This window comes from Mesoplodon densirostris, chromosome 3 (genome assembly GCF_025265405.1).
Source record: "Mesoplodon densirostris isolate mMesDen1 chromosome 3, mMesDen1 primary haplotype, whole genome shotgun sequence".
Classification (NCBI taxonomy): Eukaryota; Metazoa; Chordata; class Mammalia; order Artiodactyla; family Ziphiidae; genus Mesoplodon; species Mesoplodon densirostris.
In genome coordinates, this window is record NC_082663.1 from 121,615,627 (window position 1) to 121,626,139 (window position 10,513).

Consider the following 10,513-nt stretch of genomic DNA (forward strand, 5'->3'; position numbering starts at 1 on the left):
ACACTGGGCCAAGCCCTTGACATGCATCTCCTCACTGGATCCTCACAACAACCCCTGTGATAACTAAATTTTTTTTTAACAATAATGCTTATTATCTCCATACTAAACCCCTACTTTACAAATGAGGAAATTGAGACGTAGAAGGCTAAGAAAAATCCTCCTAAGGTTATATAATTTGCACATGGGTAGAAACAGGCCTTGAACCCAGGTCTAGTTCGCGTCAAAAAAAAAAAAAAAAAAAAAAAAACAAACAAACCCTACCCCTAACCACTGCACCACACTGCCACACCCCCGGCCAGGTTGCTGAGGAGACACTTTCTTGCCACATAGACCTGGCACACAGGTGAGAGCAGAAAATGAGGACATAAGCTTCATAAGGACGGGAATCTTTCTTTGGTTCGCTGCTGTATCCCCAGTACCTGGCACGTATTCATGAAAAACAGTGATGACTACAATGGAAGAAACTGATTTTGATTAGCAATCTCTACCCCACGTGGTTGTGGCCCTGGGACTGTGGTGTGGGGTCTACAGACTGGGGAGATGTTTGGGTTTTAGCTCTGTGGGTCGAGGCTGCAGGTCTGCAAGAAGGAATGTTGCAGAGAGCTTAAAGGCAAGCAGGGGCTGGCAACAGGTGACTGGCACCAGGGCTGGGCCCCCTGCCCTGAGGTTCCTGCAGATTGAAGGTGAAGTGGAGGGTGGGGGCAGGGAGAGGAAGAAGAAGGGATGGTGTGGGAAACTCTAGGGGAGGGAGGGGGGAGAAAACACCAGTAGGGAGGTTGGAATGCCCTGGTTGTTGCTGCTCCAGCAGGTCAGACAGACTCCCAAGGCACCTCCTTCCTCCTGCACCTTCTCCCATTGTTGGTTGGTCTGAGTGAGAACAATGGGAATGGAATCCCTCTTCCCCTCCCGCCTGGCAGGGCCTGGCCCGCTTCCTCCTCGCCCCACCGAAAGGAATGCTTTCTTGTCCTGGCTGTGTGGTACCCGCAGGCAGGAATGGCGCTGGGGGCTCCCCAGGGATGGAAGGCTTTGTGACAGTTGGGGTTGGAGCAGGGAGGGAGTGGGTGTGGAGGATCTTTTCAGAATTCCTCTTGGGTTTCTTGCGAGTATTTCTGCTCTTTTTCCTGACTCGTTATGGGGTCTCCGCTCTGGAGCAGACCAGTCAGGCGGATCTGTGAATGAGAGATGGAGCCAAAGAGCGCCAGCCCTTGGAGACAGGCCAGCTGTGCCTGAGAGCTTCCCATCCTGGGCAGGGCTGCGAATCATCTGAACTCTTGATCCCTGTCCTCCCGATAGTCTAGAAGCTGCTGCCTTTTGTGTGGAAACGGCTTCATTGCCACCCTTCTCAGAAGGCTCTTACACAGTTGTGATTTACCCTTCATCTCTGCCAGTGCTGGCAGCAGTGGGGTGGCAGGAGCGGGGAGACTGGGGTTTTCATTGCAGGTCTGGAAGGCACAGAAGCTGCCGCTTCTCCTCTTTCCCTGCATGTGATGATCTCGAAGCACTTGTTTAACCCCTCCCTCACTTGGGGAAGAGGGCACCCATTCACCCACTGACTGTGAGTCTGACCAGGAAGCTCTCAAGCACAGCCCTCGAGGACCAGATTCTGCCCTCTGTTATCATCTCTCACTCCAGGGCCCAGGACCCTTGGGGACTCTTCAGATCTCCTCCGGATTTTCAGAAAACCTCCTGAAAATCCAGAGGAATCCACTGTGGACCAGGGTACCATGGGTGTGGGAATGTGAGGGCTGAGCTTACCAAGGTCAGGGAAGGGTGGCCAGGCCCTCGACGTGTCTGACGGAATGCCAGCTAATTCTTTCTACAAGTATATTGGAGTTGGGGACAGTGGGCTGGGGGTGGAGGTCAGAGGGGAGTATCTGTCTGAGTTGGGGGAGCCAGCAGAAAAAGGTGAAAGTACATGGGCTTGGAAGGCTTGGTTGGGTGTCTGGGTTCTAGTCCCACCACTCTGCTGTGGAACCAGGGGAGAGAGACATACTGATGACACAGTGATGAGGGCTGGCAAGCCCTGAGCTCTTCAGGGTACCAGTCACCATCCTTAGCTCCCCTGGCTGCCAACCTCCTGGGGAACAGATGGAGGCAGAGGGCTGGGGTGTCTCTGCCACTGTAGGCAGACATTCACTTAATCCCACTGTTGTCTATTGAGCTGCTGCCCCCAGGAAAGAGACCCTCTGTGTATCCCTCTTCAGAGAATAAACCTCCCGGGGTCCACCAGCCTCAGGGAGAGGCAGACCGGGGACTGCATTGAGCGGGACGGAAGGAGTCCGGCTTCCACTTAAACAGCCTTTGAGCGCGTTCTCCAGCTCATAGGCTCCACCTTCGCCCCCACTTCTAGGGATACTTGGGGCTGTCAACCCTGAGTCCTCTGCAGGGATCTGCGTGCAAATTATATGGCAACTCGGCCTGCCTGGCTCTGGCTTAGGAGTCAGCTTTGCGGGGCCTGCTAAATTGGAAACCACTCATCCATCTGCTTTCCAGCTTTCTTTTTCTTGTTGTTGCTGGCTTTTTGTTTATTTTGGTTTGCTTTGTTTTCTTTCTTTCTTTTTTTTTTGCCGTCTCTTCTTCTCCTATTCATGTTGTCCTTCTGGGTTTATGTCTTTCTTAAAAAAAAAAAAATCCCTTCATCTTATTTTAGTGAGCTTTGGGGTGTTAAGTACGTATGTTCTTTCTTCCGTTTTTAACTGGATGGAATTTATCCAGTCAGTAGATTTATCCCTTTATCAAACACTGAAAGCTTGGGCCTCCCTGGTGGCGCAGTGGTTGAGAGTCCGCCTGCCGATGCAGGGGATACGGGTTCGTGCCCCGGTCTGGGAGGATCCCATATGCCGCGGAGCGGCTGGGCCCGTGAGCCATGGCCGCTGGGCCTGCGCGTCCGGAGCCTGTGCTCCGCAACGGGAGAGGCCACAACAGTGAGAGGCCCACATACCGCAAAAAGGAAAAAAAAAAAAAAAACACTGAAAGCTTTTAGGCTTTGGGGTAACAGAAAACGTTGTAAGTCGTGACCCTTAAACACATTTCAATTTGCAAGAAACGAAATTGAGTTATTTGTAGTGAGGTGGATGGACCTAGAGTCCATCATAAAGAGTGAAGTACGTCAGAAAGAGAAAAACAAATACCGTATGCTAACACATATATATGGAATCTAAAAAAAAAAAAAAGGTCATGAAGAACCTAGGGGCAAGACGGAAATAAAGACACAGACCTACTAGAGAATGGACTTGAGGACATGGGGAGGGGGAAGGGTAAGCTGGGACAAAGTGAGAGAGTGGCATGGACGTATATACACTACCAAATGTAAAATAGATAGCTAGTGGGAAGCAGCCGCATAGCACAGGGAGATCAGCTTGGTGCTTTGTGACCACCTAGAGGGGTGGGAAAGGGAGGGTGGGAGGGAGGGAGACACAAGAGGGAGGAGATATGAGGATATATGTATATGTATAGCTGATTCACTTTGTTATAAAGCAGAAACTAACACACTATTGTAAAGCAATTATACTCCAATAAAGATGTTTAAAAAGAACACACACACGTTTCAATTTGCAAATTAATTTTGCAAATAAGTCAGTGTGTTTTCTCTCTCTTCTCCAAGCTCCCAAGACTTTTCCCTGCAAATCTGTGCCCTCATTTTGGAGGTCAGAGCCTAGCACAGTATCAGCCCTTCTCGGAGCTTTGTGCCTATGTGTCAGGTGATGGACTAAATGACTTATGATCTAACTAGCCCATGTCCTGTGGCATCTTTCATCTGAGGAGAGACACTCAGCATACCGACAAGATTAATTTCCATAAGCCTATACTTTCTTTGTTAATTCATTTTTGTTATAAATAATATCAGGGCCTCCCTGGTGGCGCAAGTGGTTGAGAGTCCGCCTGCCGATGCAGGGGATACGGGTTCGTGCCCCGGTCTGGGAGGATCCCATATGCCGCGGAGCGGCTGGGCCCGTGAGCCATGGCCGCTGAGCCTGCGCGTCCGGAGCCTGTGCTCCGCGACGGGGGAGGCCACAACAGTGAGAGGCCCGCATACCGCAAAAAAAAAAAAAATAATAATAATAATATCAAAGGTATCAAAAAGTCTATAAAAGGTACACGTAGAGTGTAGAGAGAAATAAGAAATACTGTTGTACCCAGCCTCCAGCTTTTTTTTTTTTTTTTTTTTTTTTGGCCACACTGCGTGGTATGCAGGGCCAGGGATCAAACCCACGCCCCCTGAAGTGGAAGTGTGAAGTCTTAACCACTGGACCGGCAGGGAAGTCCCCCAGCATCCAGCTGAAATCCCATAACTTTGCAAGCTGTGAGTGCCTCTTCCCTCCCAGAAATAATCGTAGTCACTATTTTGTGTTAGTCAGTCACTTGCTATTTTCTATAGTTTTACTACCTGTGCATGAAAACCTAAACAATACATTGTTTCCTTTTGCCTATTTTTGAAATTTATATAAATGGAAGCATATATTTGTAGTTTTCCCTGAGTTCTTTCACTCAACATTTTTGTTTGGAGGTCCTTTCAAATTGACCCATGTAGCTGTAGTTCATTCACTGGGCTGTAGTGTTCCCTTGTGAGATAACACCAGAATTTATTCCTGTATTCTACTGTTGTTGGACAGTAGGATGGTTTCCTTTTTTTTACTCTTCTGAGCAACAGAGCTGGGGCTACAGTGAGGCGGAGAGACCCTATATTAGTTTCCTTGGCTGCCATAACAAATGACCACACATGGGGTGGCTTGAAACAAACAAAATGTATTCTCTCACAGTTCTGGAGGCCAGGAATCTGTCATCATGATGTCGGCAGGGCTACACTCCCTTTGAAGGAGAGAGCCTTTGCCTCTTCTAGCTTCTGGTGGCTCCAAGTGTTGCTTGGTTTATGGCTTGTGGCAGCGTCACTCCAATCTCTGCCACCTTCACTTGACTGTCCCTCTTCCCTCTGTGTCTCTCCTCTCTGTGTCTCTTATAAGGACACTTGTCATTCAGTTTAGGGCCCACCCAGATTATCCAGAATGATCTCATCTCTAGATCCTTATCTTCATTACATCTTCAAAGACCCTTTATCCAAATATGGTCACATTCATATATTTCAGGCCCCCTTTTGGGGAGCTACCATTCAACCCACTGTAGACACCAAGGGTGTGATATTAGAGTCAACGACCTACACAACCCTTGGGGTGAATGGCACCTTACCTTTTGTGCCCCAGGAGCCTCTCTTCCTCCCTCAGGTCCTGGCTCTACTAAAAATCCCTGCAATGAAGCTCTGTGCATGTCACCTGGAACCCTTGGGCAGGAGTCTGTCTAGGGTACATAGCACAGGAGTGGAATTGCTGGGTGGTAGAAAGTGTGCATGTTAATCTTTATTAGAAAAGGTCTAGCTTTTTTCAAAATGGTTGTACCAAGTTATGTTACCATCAGTGGTGAATGGCAGTTCCCATTGCTTCACATCGTCTCCAAGCCCTGGGCTGAGCGACTTTCTAATTATAGTCAGTCTGGTAGGTGTGAAGGAGTACGTGTGCTAAGACTAGGTGTGAAAGGGTATCTCATCAAGGTTTTCAGTGTGCATTTCTCTGATGACTAATGAGATTGAGCATCTTTTCACATGTCGGTGGGCCCTTTGTGTTTCCTCTTCTGTGAAATGCTTCCGTAAGTCTTTTGCTCATGTTTACAATTTATTTTTACTTTTTCTTTTTGATTTATGAAAGTACTTTATATATTCTCTATATTAATCCTCTGTTAGTGAAATATGTCCCAAATATCTTTCCCCAGCAAGTTGTCTTTTTGCACTCTTTATAAAATGTAGTTGAATTTATCAGTTGTTTCCTTTATCATTTAGGCTTTTTCATCTTGATTACAAAATCCTCCCTATCCTTGAGCATGTAAAATATTTCGCTAGTCACCTTATAAAGATTTTACACTTTTTTTTTTTTTTTGGTTGCGCTGGGTCTTAGTTGCGGCAGGTGGGCTCCTTAGTTGTGGCATGTGAACTCTTAGTTGTGGCATGCATGTGGGCTCTAGTGCCCTGACCAGAGATCGAACCCAGGCCCCCTGCATTGGGAGCACAGAGTCCTATGCACTGCATCACCAAGGAAGTCCCAAAATTTTACACTTTTGTATTTCATATTTAAGTCCCAGAATGGATGGGCCTTTTTTTTTTTTTTTTTTTTTGATATATGGTGTGAGGCAGGGATGCAATTTCACCTATTTGTATTTAATTCGCCAACTGTCTCGACACCATTTCTCAAAGAGTTCAGGCTTTAATCACTATCTGAAATGTCCTCTTGGTCATAAATCAAACTTCTGCATATACATGAATATTGTCCAAGGTCCTCTATTGTGTTCCATTGGTCCATCTTCTGTCTTTGTTTCAATGAACAGTCTTCATTACTACAGCTTTAACAGTAAGTCATAGTATCTGGCTGGGTAGCTCCCCCCACCACTGCTGCACCCCATGCTCCTACTAACTCTTTTTCAGAAGTGTCTTAGCTGTCTTGGACAGTTGTTCTACCACATGCCTTTTTTTTTTTTTTTTTTTTTTTTTGGCTGCATTGGGTCTTCATTGCTGCACGCAGGCTGTTCTCTAATTGTGGCAAGTGGGGGCTACTCTTCATTGCAGTGAGCAGGCTTCTTATTGCAGTGGCTTCTCTTGTTGCGGAGCATAGGCTCTAGGCACTCAGGCTTCAGTAGTTGTGGCTCATGGGCTCTAGAGTGCAGGCTCAGTAGTTGTGGCGCACAGGCTTAGTTGCTCCGCGACATGTGGGATCTTCCTGGACCAGGGCTCGAACCCCTGTCACCTGCATTGGCAGGTGGATTCTTAACCACTGCGCCACCAGGGAAGTCCCCACATACTTTTTTTTTTTTTTTCTTGCTGAACGCGGGCCTCTCACTGTTGTGGCCTCTCCCATTGCGGAGCACAGGCTCCGGACACGCAGGCTCAGCGGCCATGGCTCACGGGCCCAGCCGCTCCAAGGCATGTGGGATCTTCCCGGACCGGGGCATGAACCTGTGTCCCCTGCATCGGCAGGCGGACTCTCAACCCCTGTGCCACCAGGGAAGCCCCCCACATACATTTTTGAAGCAGCTTTTCAAGTCCCTTGAAAATAACTGTTGAGAAGTTTTTATAGACATTGCATTAAAGGATTAAAGGTATAGATGAGTTTGGCTGGAATTAACAGAATTATGATTTAAATTTTTCTTATCTAAGAACATTGTATTTCTTTCCATCTCTTTAGATCTTTTTGAATGACATTTAAAGTTTGATCATTTTCCACAAAGGGTTTACATATCTTTTCTAGATTTATTCCTAGGTACTTTAATTTTTTTTGGTGGCCTTTAGAAATGGGTATCTTTTTAATAAAATTACATTTTCTAAGTGATTCTTGCTGGTATATAGTTAAATGCAAATGCTTTTTGTATCCAGCAATCTTGTACACCTCCTTTATGAGTTCAGACACTGTATTTGCATATCATTAGGGGGTTTCTATGTAGCCAATCATTTATCCGCAAATAATGACAGTTTTATTCTACTCATCCTTTCTTTTTTTTTGTATGTAAATATGTGCACGTTTTCTATTGTATTATATGCTATTACATAAATATATACAAATATACACATGATTTGTCAGGGCAAAGTCAAATCAACAAATATAAAATATTCTTAAGTTTAAAAATGAATAAAAAAAGATGAATCAGGGGCTTCCCTGGTGGTGCAGTGGTTGAGAGTCCGCCTGCCGATGCAGGGGACACGGGTTTGTGCCCCGGTCTGGGAAGATCCCACATGCCGCAGAGCGGCTGGGCCCGTGAGCCATGGCCACTGAGCTTGCGCGTCCGGAGCCTGTGCTCCGCAACGGGAGAGACCACAACAGTGAGAGGCCCGCGTATGACCAAAAAAAAAAAAAAAAAAAAAAAAGAATCAAATAATGGGCATAAAGATAATTAAAGAAGTTGTAAATAAAATTTTGAAGGCACGTATAAACAATAAAAATGACTGACATTTGCTGCATGATGGCCGTCTAAAGCTCTGAAAATAATTTTCAACTACTAAGGTTGATTTTCTCTTCCACATTCAATAATTTAAAAATTATGGGGGGGGGGCTTCCCTGGTGGCACAGTGGTTGAGAGTCCGCCTGCCGATGCAGGGGGCACGGGTTCGTGCCCTAGTCCAGGAAGATCCCACATGCCGCAGAGCAGCTAGGCCCGTGAGCCATGGCCGCTGAGCCTGCACATCCAGAGCCTGTGCTCCACAACGGGAGAGGCCACAACAGTGAGAGGCCCAATTAGCTAAAAAAAAAAAAAAAAAAATTATGGGGCTTTCCTGGTGGTGCAGTGGTTGAGAGTCCGCCTGACGATGCAGTGGACACAGGTTCGTGCCCTGGTCCAGGAAGATCCCACATGCCGAGAAGCGGCTGGGCCCGTGAGCCATGGCCGCTGAGCCTGCGTGTCCAGAGACTGTGCTCCGCAACGGGAGAGGCCACAACAGTGAGAGGCCCGCGTACCGCAAAAAAAAAAAAAAAAAAAAAGGAAAGAAAAAATTATGGAATGCTTCACAAATTTGTGTGTCATCCTTGCGCAGGGGCTATGCTAATCTTCTCTGCATCGTTCCAATTTTAGTATATGTGCTGCCGAAGCGAGCACTACTCATCCTTTCTTGAATGTCTGGAATCTTTAATGAGACATTATTAGTTCTGCAGGTCCAGTAAGAAAACATTAAGTAACATTTACAAAATTCAAAATGATCATTTGCCCATTTTACATAAATTCACCTCAGTGTTTCAGAGGCCCAAATCCAAATATGTAGCAGCAAATGCAAAAATTAGTTGGAGCAGCATAGCTGAATGCTGGTTTGTGAGGTACATAGGATTCTGAGGAGAATTAGGAAACAGCCCATTGACTTAGGTCCTGAGATTTTAGGGGCAGATTCCTCACTCTGTATGGCAAGTCTCAGCTGCAGTGAGATTGGGGTGATACTTGCTGACCAAATGACTGCCCTGTGACTTCTTCTCCTTTCTTCTAAGATAGTGAGGGTAGTCATGGGCTTTGGAATCAAACAGATCACTCTGTGTGGCCCTGAGCAAGTGGCTTAACCTATCTGAACCATAGTTTTCTCATTCGTAAAATGGTGATGATAAGCATTCCTCATAGGGTGTTGGGGAGGATTGAATGGGTTAATAATTGTAAACCATGGAAGGCAGCTGGGATACATGGTAAAGGCACCATCCGTGTGGGCAACCAAAATGGCTCCCAAGCCACGGACTCTTCAAGCTGGTCAGGTCCTTGAGTCCTGAGACTTCATAATGCTTCAGTGCAGGTAATAGATACTATTAGGATAGCAAGCATGGGCTTTCAGAAATCCTTCCATCCTGAGGTTTCAAAAAACTGTTCATCAAGGAAACGTTCTTTTTTTTTTTTTTTAAAGGCACTTAAACCTGAACTAAAAAAACAGCTAAAATAGGTGCTGGTTCCGATGGAGTGAGGTATGAAGGATCTGGAGTCCCATCTCCCCAGCCTCCCTCTGCCCTGCCTCCCATGGCTCCCAGCCTCTGTGGCACCTCCAATGTACCCCTTAGTCTGCAGAGCACTGATTCTATTCACCACTTTTGTATCAGTCTGCTCAGGCTGCTGTAAACAAATACCACAGGCTGGGTAGCTTAAACAACAGAACTTTATTTTCTCCCAGTTCTGGAGGCTGGAAGTCCAAGATCAAGGTATCACCAGGGTTGTTTTCTGGTGAGACCTCTTTCTCTGGCTTGCAGACAGCTGCCTTCTTGCTATGTCCTCACATGGTCTCTTCTCTGTACACACAGAGAGAGAGCAAGCTCTGATGTGTCTTCTTCTTAGAAGGACACTAATGCTACTGGAGTAGGGCCCCACCCTACTCATTTAACCTTTATTACCTCCTTATAGGTCCTATCTCCAAATACCTTGGGGGTTTAGGACTTTGATATATGAATTTTGGGGGAACACAATTCAGTCCATATCTCCCTCCTATTTTCCAGATGAAGAAACTGAGGCTCCTCTAAAGTAGATGGTTCCTCCCAGCATACTTTGGAAACTAGGAGCTGAGGTTAGACCAGAGACTCTGTGCAGTTCTGGACATGAGCACAGCTGCTCTGGTGACCTGGTGGTTGAGTGAGGTCCAGAGCTTGGCAGGGATCTCCTGGCCTCTGTGCAGAACCCAGCACTCCACGTGGGCCCTCAGACAGGTGGCAAGCTCCAGGAGCACCTGTGGGAAGCACTGTAGACACGGATATCCACATGGATTTGGGGCATTTTTCCCAAGGGTTGTTTTTTTTTTTTAATTGGGGTATGGTTGCTTTACAATGTTGTGTTAGTTTCTGCTGTACAACGAAGTGAATCAGCTATATGTATACATATATCCCCTCCCTCTCGGATCTCCCTCCCACCCCACCTCCCCATCTCACCCATCTAGGTCACCACAGAGCACCGAACTGAGTGCCAACAGGTTTTGTAAGCTGGAGCAGGAGAGCTGAGTGGACCCCACGTGGTGACTGCAGTCTGTGCA

The 10,513-nt window shown here is 46.7% G+C and overlaps 1 non-coding gene across 1 annotated transcript; it reads right to left on the reverse strand.

Annotated features, from left to right (window-relative positions):
- Positions 1 to 8,518: 8,518 nt before the first annotated feature.
- Positions 8,519 to 8,625, reverse strand: LOC132487336 (U6 spliceosomal RNA). Its single transcript, XR_009531618.1, has one exon. It is a non-coding gene; the product is annotated as a U6 spliceosomal RNA (small nuclear RNA).
- Between the last annotated feature and the right edge of the window lie 1,888 nt (positions 8,626 to 10,513).